This window comes from Pinus tabuliformis, chromosome 6 (genome assembly GCF_031772625.1).
Source record: "Pinus tabuliformis cultivar Carrire ecotype Pingquan chromosome 6, CPIR1, whole genome shotgun sequence".
Taxonomy (NCBI): Eukaryota; Viridiplantae; Streptophyta; class Pinopsida; order Pinales; family Pinaceae; genus Pinus; species Pinus tabuliformis.
Genome location: NC_142292.1, coordinates 1,296,277,981 through 1,296,295,650, shown reverse-complemented (window position 1 = coordinate 1,296,295,650; position 17,670 = coordinate 1,296,277,981). Strand labels below are relative to the sequence as shown.

The 17,670-nt window shown below is 32.9% G+C and overlaps 1 pseudogene; it reads left to right on the top strand.

Annotated features, from left to right (window-relative positions):
* Positions 1–4,140: 4,140 nt before the first annotated feature.
* The window catches only part of LOC149263364 (uncharacterized), a 101,430-nt pseudogene continuing 87,900 nt past the window's right edge, over positions 4,141–17,670 (top strand).

Below are 17,670 nucleotides of genomic sequence, written 5' to 3'. Positions count from 1 at the left end.
AACTTGAACTCAAAATTAACAACTTGAATGTTACTATAATTTAGCTTGGTATATCCAGAGTTAAATGGATCTAGGTTGGTTTTAATATTAAATTGTGCTCAAGCTAGAACCATCTCTAATGTTAAATGAAAGCATAATGTGTCCAAACACTAAATACTATCACCAAATTATGTAAAAATTGATCAAATTTGAACAATCCTATAAATAATATAGTTACCCTGAAGCACTTGGCTTTCAACCTCAACCACTCAAATTTAAATCTAGATTTGAATTAATACCTCATAAAACTAAATCCTTTTTTTCAAACTATCTTCTTTTCCTCATTTTTTTCATTATTTTATTAACTTTTAATAAGAAAAAGGAACATAGGAAAAATTGTTCTTTCTTAGTGATAGTAAAATTGTTTTTCGTTCACTTGTATAGTTAAAAGTAAGGAGGAATCATATTATTATTTCTTAGTAAATATATGATTATCATATCATTATTTCTTGATAAATATATGTGATCATGTTTTTCACATCACCCCAACCTACTTCAAATTGGTTTTATCTCTTGGATAATTTGTTTTTTTAATTTATTTTAATAGTTATATCACATAATATTTCATGGGTAATTCAAATGATCTCTTTAGTTACCTAGTTAAATTCTTGGCAATTTTATTTTGTATTCTCTCTTGTTTTATTGTAGCTAGTTTAATACCTTTTCACACGTAGATCTTGTGCAAGTGGTTAAAATATAACATTCTGTTCAACTTTGATTGAAACTATAAACATCCTCTACCCTCCTTGCCTCAAGCTCTTATCTTTCTACCATATATCAAAGGTGCCATCAATCATACCTCAATTTTTTTTTTTTTTTTTTTTTGGGTAAAACCAATATTAAAAATAAATTTAATCCTTTTAGGAATATGCAATAATTATTTAAAAGTGCTAAAGATAATTTTGATCCAATGCCTAGTATGAACGTTTAAAAGATTCCTTGCTTTTATGGAAAACCATAAATAAATGGATCTGGGAATTTACTTAAATCTCATCTTATGGAACATATAGCTAATATGACCCATAACTACATCTCCAAATCAAAGATCACTAAGAGCTCCTTTAAATCCAAGCACCCAATTTCTTTAATGCAAACCAAAGTCTAGATACTATTCTACACATCTTGCATCATTTGAGAAACCTTCCGAATTGAAAAAGATCCCATAAATTTAATGTGGAAAATATCCCCTTATTCAACGTCTAAATCGTTATATCTCCTCATTGATTTATGTTCATCTCTCTTACCACATACTCTTGACATACACCCACCCCATCTATTTGGGTTTTACTCACTTTCTTATTCCTCTTAGTCCGCCTTCATATCTCTCTTGCAAATTCATAATCCTTGTTTTGCTCCTCCCTCACATGAACTAGGTTACCTAATCAGTTTTTACCTTATAGTCATTGATTAATTAATTATTAATATTTCATACATTTTTCATGATTTGGCTTCCTCTCTTGCTTAGTATTAACTAGTAATAATTAATATTTCTATATTTTCTTGTTTTGCTTTCCCTTCCCTCTCCAAAATAGTACTCAAAGTTAATCATCTCCCTCACCTATATTTTCACCTCTTTGCACACTTTTCAAACATTACATTTTTTAGACATTAAGATTCAATACTATGTGATAATATAATAATGGATGGAATGTCTATTTGAAACACTGAACTTCCAAACTCAATACACAATAAAATTTCAAAAAAAAAAAATTCAATATGTTGGCTTATTATGAAAATTTACATACTAATTTTTTAATTATATACATCAATTTTATTGAAATTGATACATCATATTTAAAGAGAAACCATAATAATAAAAAAGTTTTAATATAAATATTTAAATAATAATAGTTGAATATAAAATTTTAATAATAATATTTTTATGTGAAATATTATTATTATTTTTTTTATATGAAAAGTAATTATAAGTGAAATTAGTAAATTCTTTATATATTTATATATTTTGAAAGAAAACAAAAAACAACCATCTTCTTAAAATGAAAACATAGTTTAAACGAAAAAAAGAATAGTGAAGACAAGACTATACATTTTTTAATCCTTTTAACTCATTATATATTTAGAGTGAATAAATTTTAAGTTAATAACTTTGATATTATATTTAAATTAAAATGTTAATAATGTATTTAAAAATTTTAAATAACATATCTTTAATTTTAAAGATAAATAATATATATTTTAATATTTTTTAATTAAATATTTATATTTTTATTAAATTACAAATTTAAAACAAATAAATCACCAGTTTAAAATAAATAAATAAATTTTTGTCTTGAAGATAAATTATATTAGTTAATTTGAAAGGTCCACCAAATTTTAATGATATAATTAATCTAAAAAACATTTATATTTACAATATAAAAATCTAAAATCTAACAAAAATAAATTATTTTCTATAAATCATTTAAATATAAAAAATACACAAAATCACAAAATCACTAAAAATATTAGTATGCCACTCCATTAATGCTCAAGTAATATGAAAAGTGTTCAATATAATAAATTTACACAAACAACTCACACCACACATACCATTCAAGTCAAACCTAACATGACCAAACCTATAACAATTCGGCACTCTATCAACAATTTGGCACTCTAACCAGACTTGATAGGACAAAACCTAGAATAGCTCAAACTTTAAACAATAAAACTTAACCAAATAGCTACAAGCAGGGATCAAAATTGAACACATCAGAGCCCTTCAAAGGGTCTCTGGCACGTCAGAGAAGTAGGGAGAAAATTTTACCAGTCAAAAAAATTTAAAAATTGATTTTTGTCATTTAAAAAAAAATTGGAATAATATCTTAAAATTTTTTAAGAAGTGTTGTCAAATTGTCAATTTTTTTTTTAAATTTCATTTTTTTTGAAATTAGAATTTTAGGAATGTTGAATTTGTAAATTTTTTTTCATGTTAAAACTTAAATCCCATTTCAGAAACTCCCATTTCAAAAACAACAGTTTTCTTTTGAGTTGTTTTTTCTAATTGTGCATATGATGCAAGTTCTTATTAATTATTATGTCACAATTATTTTTTCATACCATTACATTTGGCAGTTTCTGAGTTGCTCCCATTTCAAAAACAACAGTTTCTTTTTGAGTTGTTTTTTCTAATTGTGCGTATGATGGAAGTTCTTATTAACTAATTATTATGTCACAATTACCCTTTGATACCATTACATTTGGTAGTTTCAGTTGAGAACGACTAGATGTCAATATGGGCCATGTATTAGGTCTGTAATTTCACTGGGTTGTGCTTGAAAGCTGCCCAAAGCAAGGTTTGACGACGATTTAAGCTGGACAGGAGCATAGATTCATCATTCAGCAAACGCCTATCAAGCAAGAAAGATTTATGATTGGAGAGGAGCGCATTCAACAGGCTTCCTAACATACTGGATTTGACTTGTTTGCGGATTCCCAATTCCTGGTATGTTTTCATATTAAAAAATGATATACCAAAATCATATACACCTTTGTACACTCTTTTGTTGAATCCTAAACCTGTTTAGAATTTTACTGAAATTTTTTCATTCATGCAATAAACTTAAATTTAATTGAGCTACTTGTACATTGGCTTGGACTTTCTGGTCACAAAAATTTCCTACAAAATTAATCCCTATCTGAACTGGAGAGGAATATAGGTCTCCTATTTATCCATTAATGGTAAATGCATCCGATATATTAGTTGCGGCTCATATCAACCCTGCCTTATACACAACATCCACGGGGTTGTTGTTCCACCATTCTCCTGTGAAAAAATAAAAAGAAATTTTAAATAATTCACTGTTGTCAATTGAATTGCTCTTTTTTTTTATGCTTTTCATTATAGAAGTGCAACCTGAATATGTGCCCTTCTAAATGAAATTAAGACATGCCCTTCAAATTTGATCATTGACTACAAGCATACCCAAATAATACAACCCAACTTGATAAAATAAATGTTGAATTGCTACGCAAATGACCTAGAAATCTTATTTGCAAAACCTATTTTTTTTTTTTTTTTGGGCGCTTATCGCATTCCCTTGCTTCTTTCAGCGAACATAATTTTAGAGATGGGAATGTGTATAACGGGGAGTTTGCTTCATGGCAACATTGATTCCTGCTTCAAATCGTCGCATGGCAGCAGAGGTCAAGCAAACGGAAAACAATATTCCATCCACGCCGCTTGTATTACGAACAACGATGAAGAGGTTGATGAGGCTCGACACTACACCCACTCCACATTTGGTAGTTCCTGCGGGGAATCACTGGCTCTTCACGTTCGTCAATTCATTTTCAGTGTCCATTCCACACCACTAAACTAGTGAATGGTTTTGAAATTGTTGTTGTCCTGCAGATTATGAAATTGCAGGAATATAATATGGCTTTGGAATGACTTAGAAAGTCAACGGAAGCATCTTTGCTCGATGCAAAGCCCTTTGACAAAGGCTTCAATGGTTCATGGTCTTCAAAACAAGAACCAAGAACTAGTGAAACAGATTGAAATTGTCAGGTATTGTTTCTGTTGCAGTTTATTTATCAATATTATGGAACTGTGCAATGTACTTAATGTGAATGTTGTCCCCGAATTCTTTAAATTAAATTTTAGGTATCTATGGTACAAAGATAACAAAATTTTAGACAAACTGCACCGTGAAAAAGAAGTAGAAGCCAAATTGTTTGTGAGATTGAGGAAGTTGTTCTTGCTAGGGGAGCTGCTGCAAATCTAGTGTGTGATTATCAGCGGAAAGTTCAAGAGTTGAATGTAAAAGGATCACCTTTTTGTTTATTCTGAATGTCATTAGCTCTGAGCTATAATAGAATTTAGTTTTAGCAATTCCTATATGCATTCAAAATTTATTTTGTGTTTGATTTGTTCCTGTGTTATGTTGTTTAGGAAGAGAGGAAGACGTTGGATAGCAAATTGGCATGTGCAAAGTTTATACTGCGAATCGAGTTGCAGTTGTAGTTACAAATGAATGAAAGGATGCCAGTGATAAAGTTATGCCGGTAAAGCGATGGCTTGAAGAACGACACTTCATCTAGGTGATTTATTCAGTTCAATTACAGTTCTTTCTTTTAGGAATTTAAGGGTTGTTGTTCTTGTCTTTTTATGAGTTTAATGCATGGAAACCCAGAAAAATAACAATGCATACCCTCTTGCACACAACACATTTCGTTTGTAACTTTGATACCTTCAACTGCTTTCTATGGGTAGAATTTTAAGGTTTCAAAGGTTGGCATTAATTTAATTTCAGGGAGTAAGTATAATTGACAATGAAAGATGAATAATACACCCATGTGAAGATTTAAAGGTCCACTAGGCTTGTCATTTTGCTTTTTAGGTCCACCTTTCATATGAAGTTACTGAATGAAGTCTGCTTTTTGCTTTTTAGTTCCACCTTTCATATGAAGTTACTGAATGAAGTCTGCTTGATGATGTTGGGGAGTATACAATATATTGAGGAAGTTGTTTTGATAGCTCAGGGTTAAGCACCTATCTCACACAAAATCCTACATGAGTTTCTTATCAAAATAACATACTACCAACAACTACATTACATAACTATAAGACAACATCTAGGTGGTTTCAAACCTTGGATGCGGATGTTATTGGATGAATCTGCTCACCAAATAATTTGGGAGAATATGACACACATTTTGGCATGTTTGGGCATATAATTACACATTTTGGCACTTCAAATCCGAATCAAAGTTTTTGTTAAAATTCCCGAGGAATATTTAAAGGAGAGCTCAAAGAAAGCCAACATGTATTACATAGACTTGTAGAACAATTCAACAACAAAACAACTGTTACAACCAAGTGATTTTTCCAATTCCTTTGAAGCATAATCAAGACAAATGGCAATCATATTATTCCCAGTTGAAGGAGTGCCCACACCTATTGTTTTGTCTATCCATTTGAAGAGGTCAATCTATCCACATATATGAAGATCTGTTGATGGTTATGTAGGACAAGGTTTCAACTTTGAGACCATGGTTTTATCCTTGTAATGGAGCCCTCTCATTGTTCCTGGGATGTTTACACACTCATGAGGGGTGATCTAGCTTAAAAGGTCCACTTACCACATCTTTTGAGCATTCATTCATGGAGTAGTTTGTTTCTACTTGGTTCATATGTGGATATATCACCTATGATGACGCACCTATGACACTTGTCGTGTCTAATCCTCAATAAAAAAAAGTTGCCAATACACATCTTCATGCATATCCATAAGGGCATCCACCTATTTCTTTTGTCTATTTGGTAAAACAACACATCATCTACCTTGGATGAGCCACACATGCCATCTTGGCTCATTACAACACATCTATTGAGATCGTTCCATTAATCTGTGCATGTTTATCTCACATGTGGACTCACTTCTCGAAGGGCCACACATGTGGACAAGTCATCTTTTGCTATTTTTGGATCCATGACTTGGTCTCTCATCAAATAAAGGAGGCACCCTTATCTATTGGCTCTATATTTGGAAAATAGTAGCAACTAACTCCTTATTTATTACACAGACCTCTAGAACAATTCAACACCAAAACAATTGTTACAACCGAGTTTTCTCCAATTCCTTTGAAGCATAATAAAGACAAATGACAATCATATATTTCTGGTGTAAGGAGTGCCCACACCTATTTGTATCACACATACCTGTAGAAAATTCAACACCAAAACAACTGTTACAACCAAGTTTTCTCCAATTCCTTTGAAGCATAATAAAGACAAATGGAAATCATATTATTTCCAGTTGAAGGAGTGCCCACACCTATTTTTGTGTCTATCCATTTGAAGAGGTCAATCTGTCCACAAATATGAAGATTGGTTAATGGTTTTGCAGGACAAGGTTTTAACTTTGAGATCATGGTTTTATGCTTGTAATGGAGCCCTCTCAGTGTTCATGGGACGTTTAAACACTCATGAGGGGTGACCTAGCTTAAAGGTCCACTTACCACATCTTTTGAGCATTCATTCATGGAGTAGTTTGTTGCTACTTGGTTCATATGTGGAAATATCACCTAGGTGGGTGAACATATGACACTTGTTATTTTTGAGGCCTAGAAATGGTCAAATCCTCAATCAAAGGAAGTCACCTACACACATATTCATGCATATACACAAGGAAATCCCCCTATCTCTTCCGTCTATTTGGTCAAACAACACATCATCTACCTTGAATCAGCCACACATGCCATCTTGGATCATTCCAACACATCTATTGAGATTGTTCCACTACTCTATGCATGCTTGTCTCACTTCTAGAAGGGTTACACTCGTGGACAAGACATATTTTGCTATTTTTGGATCAATGACTTCGTCTTTCATCAAAACAAGGGGGCACCCTTATCTATTGGCTTTATATTTGGAAAATAGTTGCAACTAAATCCTTATTTATTACACAGACTTGTAGAACAATTAAGCACCAAAACAACTATTACGACCGAGTTTTCTCCAATTCGTTTGAAGCACAATAAAGACAAATGACAATCATATTATTTCCAGTTGAAGGAGTGCCCACACCTATTTGTATTACATAGACCTGTAGAATGATTCAACACCAAAACAATGACTACAAATGAGTTTTCTCCAATTCCTTTGAAGCATAATAAAGACAAATGGAAATCATATTATTTTCAGTTGAAGGATTGCCAACACCTATTATTGTGTCTATCCATTTCAAGAAGTCAATCTATCCACATATATGAAGATCGGTTGATGGTTTTGCAGCACAAGGTTTCACCTTCGAGACTGTGGCTTTATCCTTGTAATGTAGAGCTATCATTGTTCCTGGGATGTTTACACACTCATGGGGGGTGAACTAGCTTAAAGGTCCACTTAACACATCCTTTTAACATTCATTCATGGAGTAGTTTATTGCTTCTTGGTTAACATGTGGACATATCACCTGACAGGGCACACATATGACACTTTCTATTTTTGAGGCCTAGACATGGTCAAATCCTCAATCAAAGGAAGTCACCAGCACACATCTTCATGCATATCCATAAGGGCATCCACCTATCTCTTCTATATATTTGGTCAAACAACACATAATCTACCTTGTATCAACGATACATGCCATCCTATCTCATTCCATCACATCTATTGAGATTGTTCCACTACTCTACGCATGCTTATCTCATCCATGACTTGGTCTCTCATCAAATCAAGGAAGCACCCTTATCTATTGGCTCTATATTTGGAAAATAGTTTCAACTAACTCTTTATTTTATCATTGCAGGCTTGTCCATTGGAGCTAACTAGATATGGTCTTCACTGAGAATTGTTTAATAGATTATTTATAGTAACTTCCTAGAGGAGATTATGGATCTCAACAAACTCTTTCTACTTTTAGTAATACCTTTGTTGGAGACAATTATTTTATCATTATTCTTAGGAGAACTAATGGATATAGGGAAATAATTCATAGTTTATTCTATGAGGGAGATTGAGCTTAAACATATATAAAGGTTTTCTCTCTCTATTTTCAACTCCAAGTATTGTAATGGAGGTAATTTTTGTCTAAGTTATCTTTGTCACTTTTGTGTCATAGATATGTCATAGGTGCAAAAATGGTAAATTTCATATGCAAGATGCGAATGTTAAAAAAAATTCTATGAGAAACCTTGTCTTGAGGAGAGGAGTTAAAGTGTTAAGCATTCATTGTGGTTAATAACTTGTGCCTTACCTTAGAGAGAGGGGGTTTAAAGCCTTAACATCTTTTGTGAGTAAAGTTTAACTGCCCTTATCCTCAATTTAACTATGGAGTTCCTATTATGAGTTCCTTCCTTTCTCACCTTGTGACCCATGGTTTACCAAGTTAGGGGTTATAGTATTTGTAGATCGATTTATTACTAACTAACCCTTAATCCATTTTAGAACAATTTCTTAGGTTGCATGTATGACTTAATAGCCCAAGCAATAATGCATTTGATTCCCTTTCGTCCATCACCTACAAGCCCAACTCTTTTAAATTTCTCTGTCTTTCATTTTTTTTGTATTTGTTTCTAAACTCCCTTTACTCACATTTCACACTATGTGAATTGAGCCTAATAGTCATAGCCAAGCCCCCCTAACTTAGGTCCACTCTTCATTTAAAATGTAGAGTAGTGTTGGGTTAGGTAACAATGTTTAATTTCCCAGTTACATAAATCTCCATTTAGGTGCTCTGGATTTTCATCTTTGGTTTTGAGATTTTGTGGTAACACCACCCTTCCCCTCATGTCAAAACTTTAAAAGCCATTCCCCAAAATAAGACAAAAAGAGTAGTCATTATGTTACCTAAAGCTGCTGCCAACACTGATATCAATGCCAAAGCTAACAATATGAATGCATAAATCCAAGGTATGCCATGAGTGTTACAATTTTTTTTGAATGAATCTATAAATTTCCAAATAAGGTTAGGTGAAGGTAGATGAACAATCAAAATTTTCAAAACTTAAATAACTATAAAAGGGCAAACAATAACAATAAGGAATTCAACATCTCCTAGAAGAAGGCTTTCTGCTAGTAAATTGTCTCAGGCTATTAGGGATTGCGGTAAGAAGAAAACGATGGTCAATGGATCGAGGGTGATGATGGGCCAACCTCAGAATGCTAGGCCATTGCAAAAAAACTGGGAAGGTCCCACCCTGGGATTGAAAGAGTAGAAGGAGAAGTGTTTTGACAAGAACAAAGTGGACCTTAAATAAACATTGTGCACTAGGGTTAGTTCATACATGGTTTTTTAAATCCTTTTTCATTGTTTCAAAGAAACGTGTTGCAAGGGTTGTGTTGCAAACAATGGACTTCCTGAGGATTAGCTTTGTAGGATTTTAGGAATATGTGAAATCTTACTGTTTGTGTTTGGGGGTGTTGGAACATGGCTTAAATCTGCAGTCTACTGTAAAAATAATGGTGGGTGGGGAGCTATTTTTCTTTTTACACTAGTAGAAAATAAGAAATTAGTGACTAGGTGACTAAAAAAATTAGTCACCACATCTTTTCCAAGTGAAATAATACCAAAAATGAACAATATTAAGTGACCCAACTAAAAATGACTACATAAAAAATTAATTTAGTCCCCAGTTAAAATATATGACTAGCTAATAAGTAATACAACTAAGAATGACTAACACAAATGACTAATTTAGTGTAGGAACAAAAATATAACTATCTAACAAGTAATACAATAATATGAATAAGTTGTTTATGTTAATCATTTTAATTGTGTCACTTCAACAATCTAAACTTACAAGTGATAGGGGATTCAAAGGCTATTATAGATTGGCTAAAAGATTATACTTCCTTAAACACTTCTTTTTGATAGCCTAACGTTGTACTTGAGCTTCAACATTCTACAAACTAATATTAACTTTAAAAGGTCATATGTTCGAATCTTAAAAAACAAAGAAAAACACTATTAAACCAACATAGAAGTTTCCCATAATTTTAATAAAATGATTAACCACAACACATTAACATAGTCAATATCCTTGTCACAAACAGAAAAAATAATATATATATATATATATTATTTTTCTGACTAACACAAAATGACTAATAATGACTAACAAAAATGACTAATTTAGTGTAGGAACAAAAATATAACTATCTAACAAGTAATACAATAATATGAATAAGTTGTTTATGTTAATCGTTTTAATTGTGTCACTTCAACAATCAAAACTTACAAGTGATAGGGGATTCAAAGGTTATTATAGATTTGCTAAATGATTATACTTCCTTAAACACTTCGTTTTTATAGCCTAACGTTGTACTTGAGTTTCAACATTCTACAAACTAATATTAACTTTAAAAGGTCATATGTTCGAATCTTAAAAAACAAAGAAAAACACTACTAAACCAACATAGAAGTTTCCCATCATTTTAATAAAATGATTAACCTCAACACATATTAACATGGTCAATATCCTTGTCACAAACATAAAAAATAATATATATATATATATATATATATATATATATATATATATATAGATATAGATATATATATATATATATATATATATCTATATATATATATATATATATATATAATATATATATATATATATATATATATATATATATATATATATATATATATATATATATGGGTTTCTTCTCAATGAATATCATGACCATCCCATTTTCACTCTAATTAATTAATATTGATTCAATCCAGGGGAACGAATGGCATTTTGAATATCACAGTGCTTATAGTTCACTATTATATGCACAATCAAGATTTCTAAATCAACATATGTTCATTCTAGCAGCAATCCCCTGCCCAATTTCAAGCAATGGGGATTGCACCATTGTGTATGATGCATGGACCATGTCCTTGACTAGGAGGGCCCCAATGCTCTTCCCAAGGAATAATTTTATGTATTGTGTGATTTTAAATAGGATTTTTGTTGTAGGAGGTGCCCATATAAATGACTCACCCAAAGCAGCCATTGTGGATAAAGAGGAATATATTCTAGGGCTTGACATATGGAAGCCCATTGGAAATATGCCCCAAAAGAGGTATGGTTGTTTAGGCGGTGCTGTGAATAACATCTTCTATGTTATTGGTGGGCTTAATTTTGGAAATATGAATGCATTCTCTATACATTGTTATGCTTATGTGAATTCTATAAATTCTTTCAACCCAAAGACAAATAGTTGGCTTAAGATCAAGGTGTTCGCTATGGGGATTTGTGTGGTTGCTTGTGCAATGTTTGTGTTATCTCTTAGAGGAAACTCAGCTGCGGGAAAACCTCTAAGGTAATCTCTAACCTCTTTGAGGTTGAAAGCTGACCCTTCAACCTAGAGAGGGATCTCTCCCTAAAACACAACTACTCTAGGTCACTGTAGTAGTAGGTTTTACTTTAAGCTCTATGGCCAAATTTGTCTATGGAATGATGAAATTTGGTTGGGTTGTATAGAAAATAAACCATTGGGCATGGAGTCTAGGCTTATCAGATGATGCTACAGATTTAATGAGCAAGGCACAAAAATCAGGGTAGCAATAACTCCTTTGACAATTTGAGAAATTTGGAAGAAGAGAACTGAAGAAAACAATATTTTATCTATCTAAATAACAAATACTAATGCCCGACAAACAACGAAACCAGAGCATAAAGAATCCCAATTTCAGATACTAATTTTTCCATACATGAAGAAGGCTTTTAAATCAGAGAAAAAATGGGCAGGGAACTACCACACAATAATTTTTTGCAAATGCTCATCAAACACTGTATATATTTAAGATTTGCTTAAATAATACACTAGAATGCTATTATTTCTAGTAAAAGCCAACCCTCTTCCATTCTTCAGAAATTGTCTTTATAGACATTACATCAACTGATCACAGGATTATAGTTTCAAACTTAATTACAATAATACAAAAATATCAAAATATTCTAAGTTCATGCATGTGGAAAATATCTTTAATTACATTAAGCTTTTTCTAACATGAAATATCTGCTAGAAAATATGCTAACATATAGGCTAAGAAAAAGTATCTTCAGAATCTCGTCTTCGAAAATAGAAATAGGTCCCTGACTGATATAATTGAATCTTCGCAGCCAAACAGGTCCCTCTGCAAGCTAGTTTAATCCTTCACCAAAAATTTCTTTTCTATTAGAGTTCCTTTTCCCTCAGGCTTCCTGGTGAAATTTGCTGATACTACCATTGCCAGCTTCTTTGGTTTCCTGAATTGAATATTTTGTTGATAGACTGAATGTCTTCATTTCCTTTCTGCCTATTTTTTAGAATTAGCTGACAGTGGGAATGTCAGCATTTCTCTTTCCAAAATTCGCTGACAACATAGATGTTAGCGCTCCCCTTCAAAATCGCTGACAACAAAGATATCAACTCATGTTCCTGAAAATTGCTGACAATGGAGATGTCAGCTCCTGCTTCTTTGAAAATCGCCGATAGTGGGAATGTCAACTACTCCCTATGCTATTGTATGTAAAAAATTTGTCAAGCACTTTGTCAACGATAAAGCCAAAATTGTTGTTTAAGTGCATAACCAAAATTTTAAAAATGACCCAAAGCCTCCACGCTGAGGGTGGTGGCTGCTTTCAGAAGCACATTTAATTTCTCCATTCTCTGTCTTTTTATTTTCCTAGTTTCCATAGGACCTTTCCCCTTGGTTGCTTTATCTTTGTTCTTTTTAGAAACTACAATCTTTTCCTCTTGATTATAAGGTCCTTTCATTAGGGGAATTTTGAGATCTAAAATGGACCTCCTAAGAAAAATGTACAAACAAAATAAACTTTGTAAGAACTAGTAGGATTCAAGATGATGAAGTCAACCATGGGGGATGATTCACCATTTTTGGAGTAAAAAGGTAAAAACATAAAAAAATAAAAAAATAATAAAACTACTTTTTGAACTCGTATTTTCAATTTATCTCCTTAAGTTTACTCAAATTTCGAGTGAGAGTACTCGTTGGATGCAAAATTTAATTCCTCATCCAAGGAGTACCCATGTTGCATACTTTTGATGGATCCTACTACACGAAAAATGAGAAATACATGAAAAAACGTGATTGCATTCATGCTTTTCATGTATTTCTCATTTTTTGTGTAGTAGAAAGTATGCAACATGGGTACTCCATGGATGAGGAATCAAATTTTGCATCCAATGAGTGTTTCTGCTCGAAATTTGAATAAACCCATAGGGAGATAAGTTGAAAAAACGAATTGAAAAAATAGTTTTTCTTCTCTAAAATTTGATGATGTAATCTAATATTATTTTATTATTTCCACTATCATTTTATAACTTCCTTATGAGGCCCATTTTAGACCTCGAAATTCCCCTAATGAATGGCAAATTGTCTACGTCAATTACCTCCTTAACCAATTCTGGAATTGCTTCTCAGCTTTATTTTAAACCTTAATTTGTTTGTTGGCCTTATATGAGGTCTTTTGCCTCCTTTAAAAGTTTCAAACAATGGAGTTTCTTCAATTTGACTCTCAACTTCAATTTCCTTGCCTTTAATATTTTGTTGTACATTTTTGTTTGCAGGGAATGCTTCAAGGGGCAGACTTACAACCTAAGGAGAACTGATAGCAGAGGGTAAATTTTCAGGGGATGCAGGGTCTATTTTCTTGAGCCTAGTACTCTTCCTTTGATAAAATTTAGGGATCTTAGGACCGGAGGATGATGAAGGGATTTTTGTGTCTTTGTGGCTAGGGGTTGGCTTAGTGGGAGCTCCTACATGAGTCTTCCTCCCCTGTTTAGTACCTTTCTTCCTTCCTCTTCGAGATTTAGGGGGTTGAGGTTGGAAACCTCCCCAAAACAAGAAATGACTCCAAGTTCTCCCTGCTTTGGCTAATTGGTTTTCAATCAACAATTTGATCAGAGCTTTATGGTAGACAAAATGAGGAGAAGGGTCGTTTCTAGCTCTAAAACGAGCGACCATGTGTTTTAAACTCTCCAAGTGTTCATCCTAACCTGACCAACTAAATGTGTTAGGAAATGAAAGTGGTAAAGATTTACCTGGTTGAAACGCCCCTCACATGTGAAGTACTGCTGAGTAATGTGAAGCAGGCCATGTCATTTATCCTCCAGCCACGATCTTTCCACCCGTGTCTTCCAATTTTTGTCTTTGAACTCTGTCTTCAAGAAAAATGGGACATCGATCCCAGCTAATACATGGCTTCTAAAAACTCGCTCTCCATCTGTAGGTAGGGTCGTAGCCTCTACTATTAGCTCCTCTGTAACTGAAAAAGAGAGACCACCAATTTCCACCTAGTTTCCATCGAAACCTTAGTCAAAGATATGAGATATGACATTGTGATAATCTATGCATCGGTGGAAGAATTATTCCCACCTTGCGTGCTGAAATTGCTGTTAGATGTTGGGATAGATCATAAAAAGGTTAGGAATCTTAGGCTTTGTTCTGTTAGCCTTGCTGCTTTTTCCCATTTTTTTGTGTGCTTAAACAAAGGAAACTTACCGATATTTGATCCTGGATTTCTATGGAAAATTCAGATGAAAATCTTGCCGAGTGTAACCAATTTTCAAAGCAAAATAACCAAACTTACAAACAAAATCACCGATTTACAAAGTGAAATGAGTTTAATCGGTGGAGAGGGGAAATCATTACAATTTGGGGAAATAATTACAAATCAGGGTGAATTCACATTTTAAACCATGATTAATTGATAAAATATACTGATGGTGATAGACAAATCAATGATTTAACATTACACTTACCTGTGCCTCGCTTGCAAACCTTATCATTGTTGCTGACGTGGTCATCGTAATTCCAAAATTTAAATTTGAAATTCATTTTTGGCATTGGTAGTTGATCTGTCAATTATATCGGAAATGCTTATAAGCCCGTTGTCAGCAAATTTATTCAGAAAAAATTATCGAAACATTAAAGCACTAATAGCCCCGCTATTGATGATTTCCCTGTTTATTACAACTAAAATGATGACACTGAAACTGTCAACATTTTTTGAATTTTTTTAAAAATAGAGTTAATGTGATAACAACTGGCTACATGGGGATGCTGTCGATCAATGATGGCAGCAAGAACCCCATAGACCAGTTGCCTATTTATTACAAAAAGGTTGGTTCAAAACAAAACTTTACTGACTTAGAAATAAAGAACTCATCTTTCAAAATATGCTCTTTTTACAGACTCTGAACTTTAAAAACATAATTTCTTATAAAACAACTTTATTCTTTGATAAACATTATCAGAACCTCAGGGCCTTCTCTTCGGGCTTCAAGTTCCTCAAAATGCTCATCCACACTTGCAAGTTTTTTCAAAAATATATGGATATGTACAATGAAATTTGAAAATCATTCTTTGTTTAGGAGATGTAATGTTTTAGGAAACGTCCATTGACTGGACCTCTAGGCAGTAATACTCCTTGCAGATCTTCTAGGATGAAACTGTTCTTACCACGAAAAGCTGCAATTTTGTATGGTCCTTTCCAAATGTTGTCAAACTTCCCATGCTTACCCTTGTCCTCAATTCGAGCATCCCATTTCAAAACTAAATCTTGGCATTTAAAGTCATCTTCTTTTGTCTTTTTGTCAAAAACATTCTTGATCTGATCTTGAACTTCTTGAGATTTTTCATAGACTTTCTCTCTATTTTCTTGTACCTCTATTAATTGATTTATCCTCCTCTGCAGATGATTTGGTTCTTCTCCTAATTCCTGTAAATATTTCATAACAAGAATTCCAATTGAAATAGGAAATGTTGCATCGACACCATATACTAACTGGAAAGGAGTAGTGTTGATTGATCTCTTAGTACTAACTCTATCTGCCCATAAGGAAAACTTGAGTTTTGTATGCCAAGCCTTCTTGTTGTCTTCTAACAAATTTTTAATAATTTTGATTAGACTTTTATTTGAGGACTCTGCCAATCCATTACCTTGAGGGTAATAGGTTGTGGAATGGCTAAGCTTGATATGGTAGTCTTCACAGAATTTTACTAGTTTCTTGGATTTGAAACACTGTGCATTATCAATAATAATTCTCTTTGGACAACCAAACCTAGAAAGAATATTTTCTAATAATTGAATAACCACGAGATCAGTATCTTTCCTGCTTGGAAGTGCCTCAATCCATTTTGTGAAGTAATCTGTCACCGTTAAGATCCATCTGTGTTGTGCTAATGATGCCAAATGAATTTCACCTATGAAGTCAAGGCCCCATTTCTGAAAAGGAGCCTCCACAGAGATAGGTTTCAAAGGCAAAGACATTAATTTTGACTTACCCTCAAACAACTGACATTTATGACAAGTTGCTGCTTCTTTTCTAATATCAGAAAACAAAGTAGGACAGTAAAATCTAGCTCTCAAGATTTTATCTACTATGGTTTTCTAGTAATGATGTCCTCCACATACTCCTTCATGAAAGAATTTACTCATTTCCTTGGCTTCATCTTCTAATAGGCAATTCAATAAGATACCCTGAGGGTATTTCCAATATAAATAACCATTTAAAAGACGATAATTAACAGATTTTAGTCTAAAAAATCTAGCTCAAGTCTTATCTATTCCTGGGGGTACTTGTAGATTATGCAGAATGTAAACAACATCATCATACCATAGACATTATTTGAAACAATCTTCTGCTTTAACCACTGATTCTTCACTTGACAGATCTGATAATTCAAAAAAAGAATTTATACCAAAAGTGTCAAGATTTGTTTTAGTCATTAGTCTAGCCAAACCCTGTCCTTTAATTAACTTGGTAGGCTTGATTTCCAAGTCAATCTCTAACATCTTAGCAATCCATGTCCCTCTACTGCCATCACTATCCGACTAAACTATATACTCTTTATTGTAGCATTTGACACATATGCAATTACGTGAGAATGCAATATAAAGACTCTACAATTTTTAAGTGCCTTGATTAGCACATATGCCTATTTGTCCAGTATGTTGTACTTCAGTTCATCATATCTCAATGCGCTACTGAAAAGGAAATGGGTTTTTCTTGACCTGCCTCATTCTTTTGAAGTAAAACACCAAAGATGGTGTGCTTAGAGGCAAAAGAAAAAATCACAAATTCTTTTGAGAAATCTGGACTAATGAGTAAAGGTGCTTGACCTAAAGCTTTTTTGATATCATTAAAATAACTCTTTGCTTGTTCAGTCCACTTAATCTCAC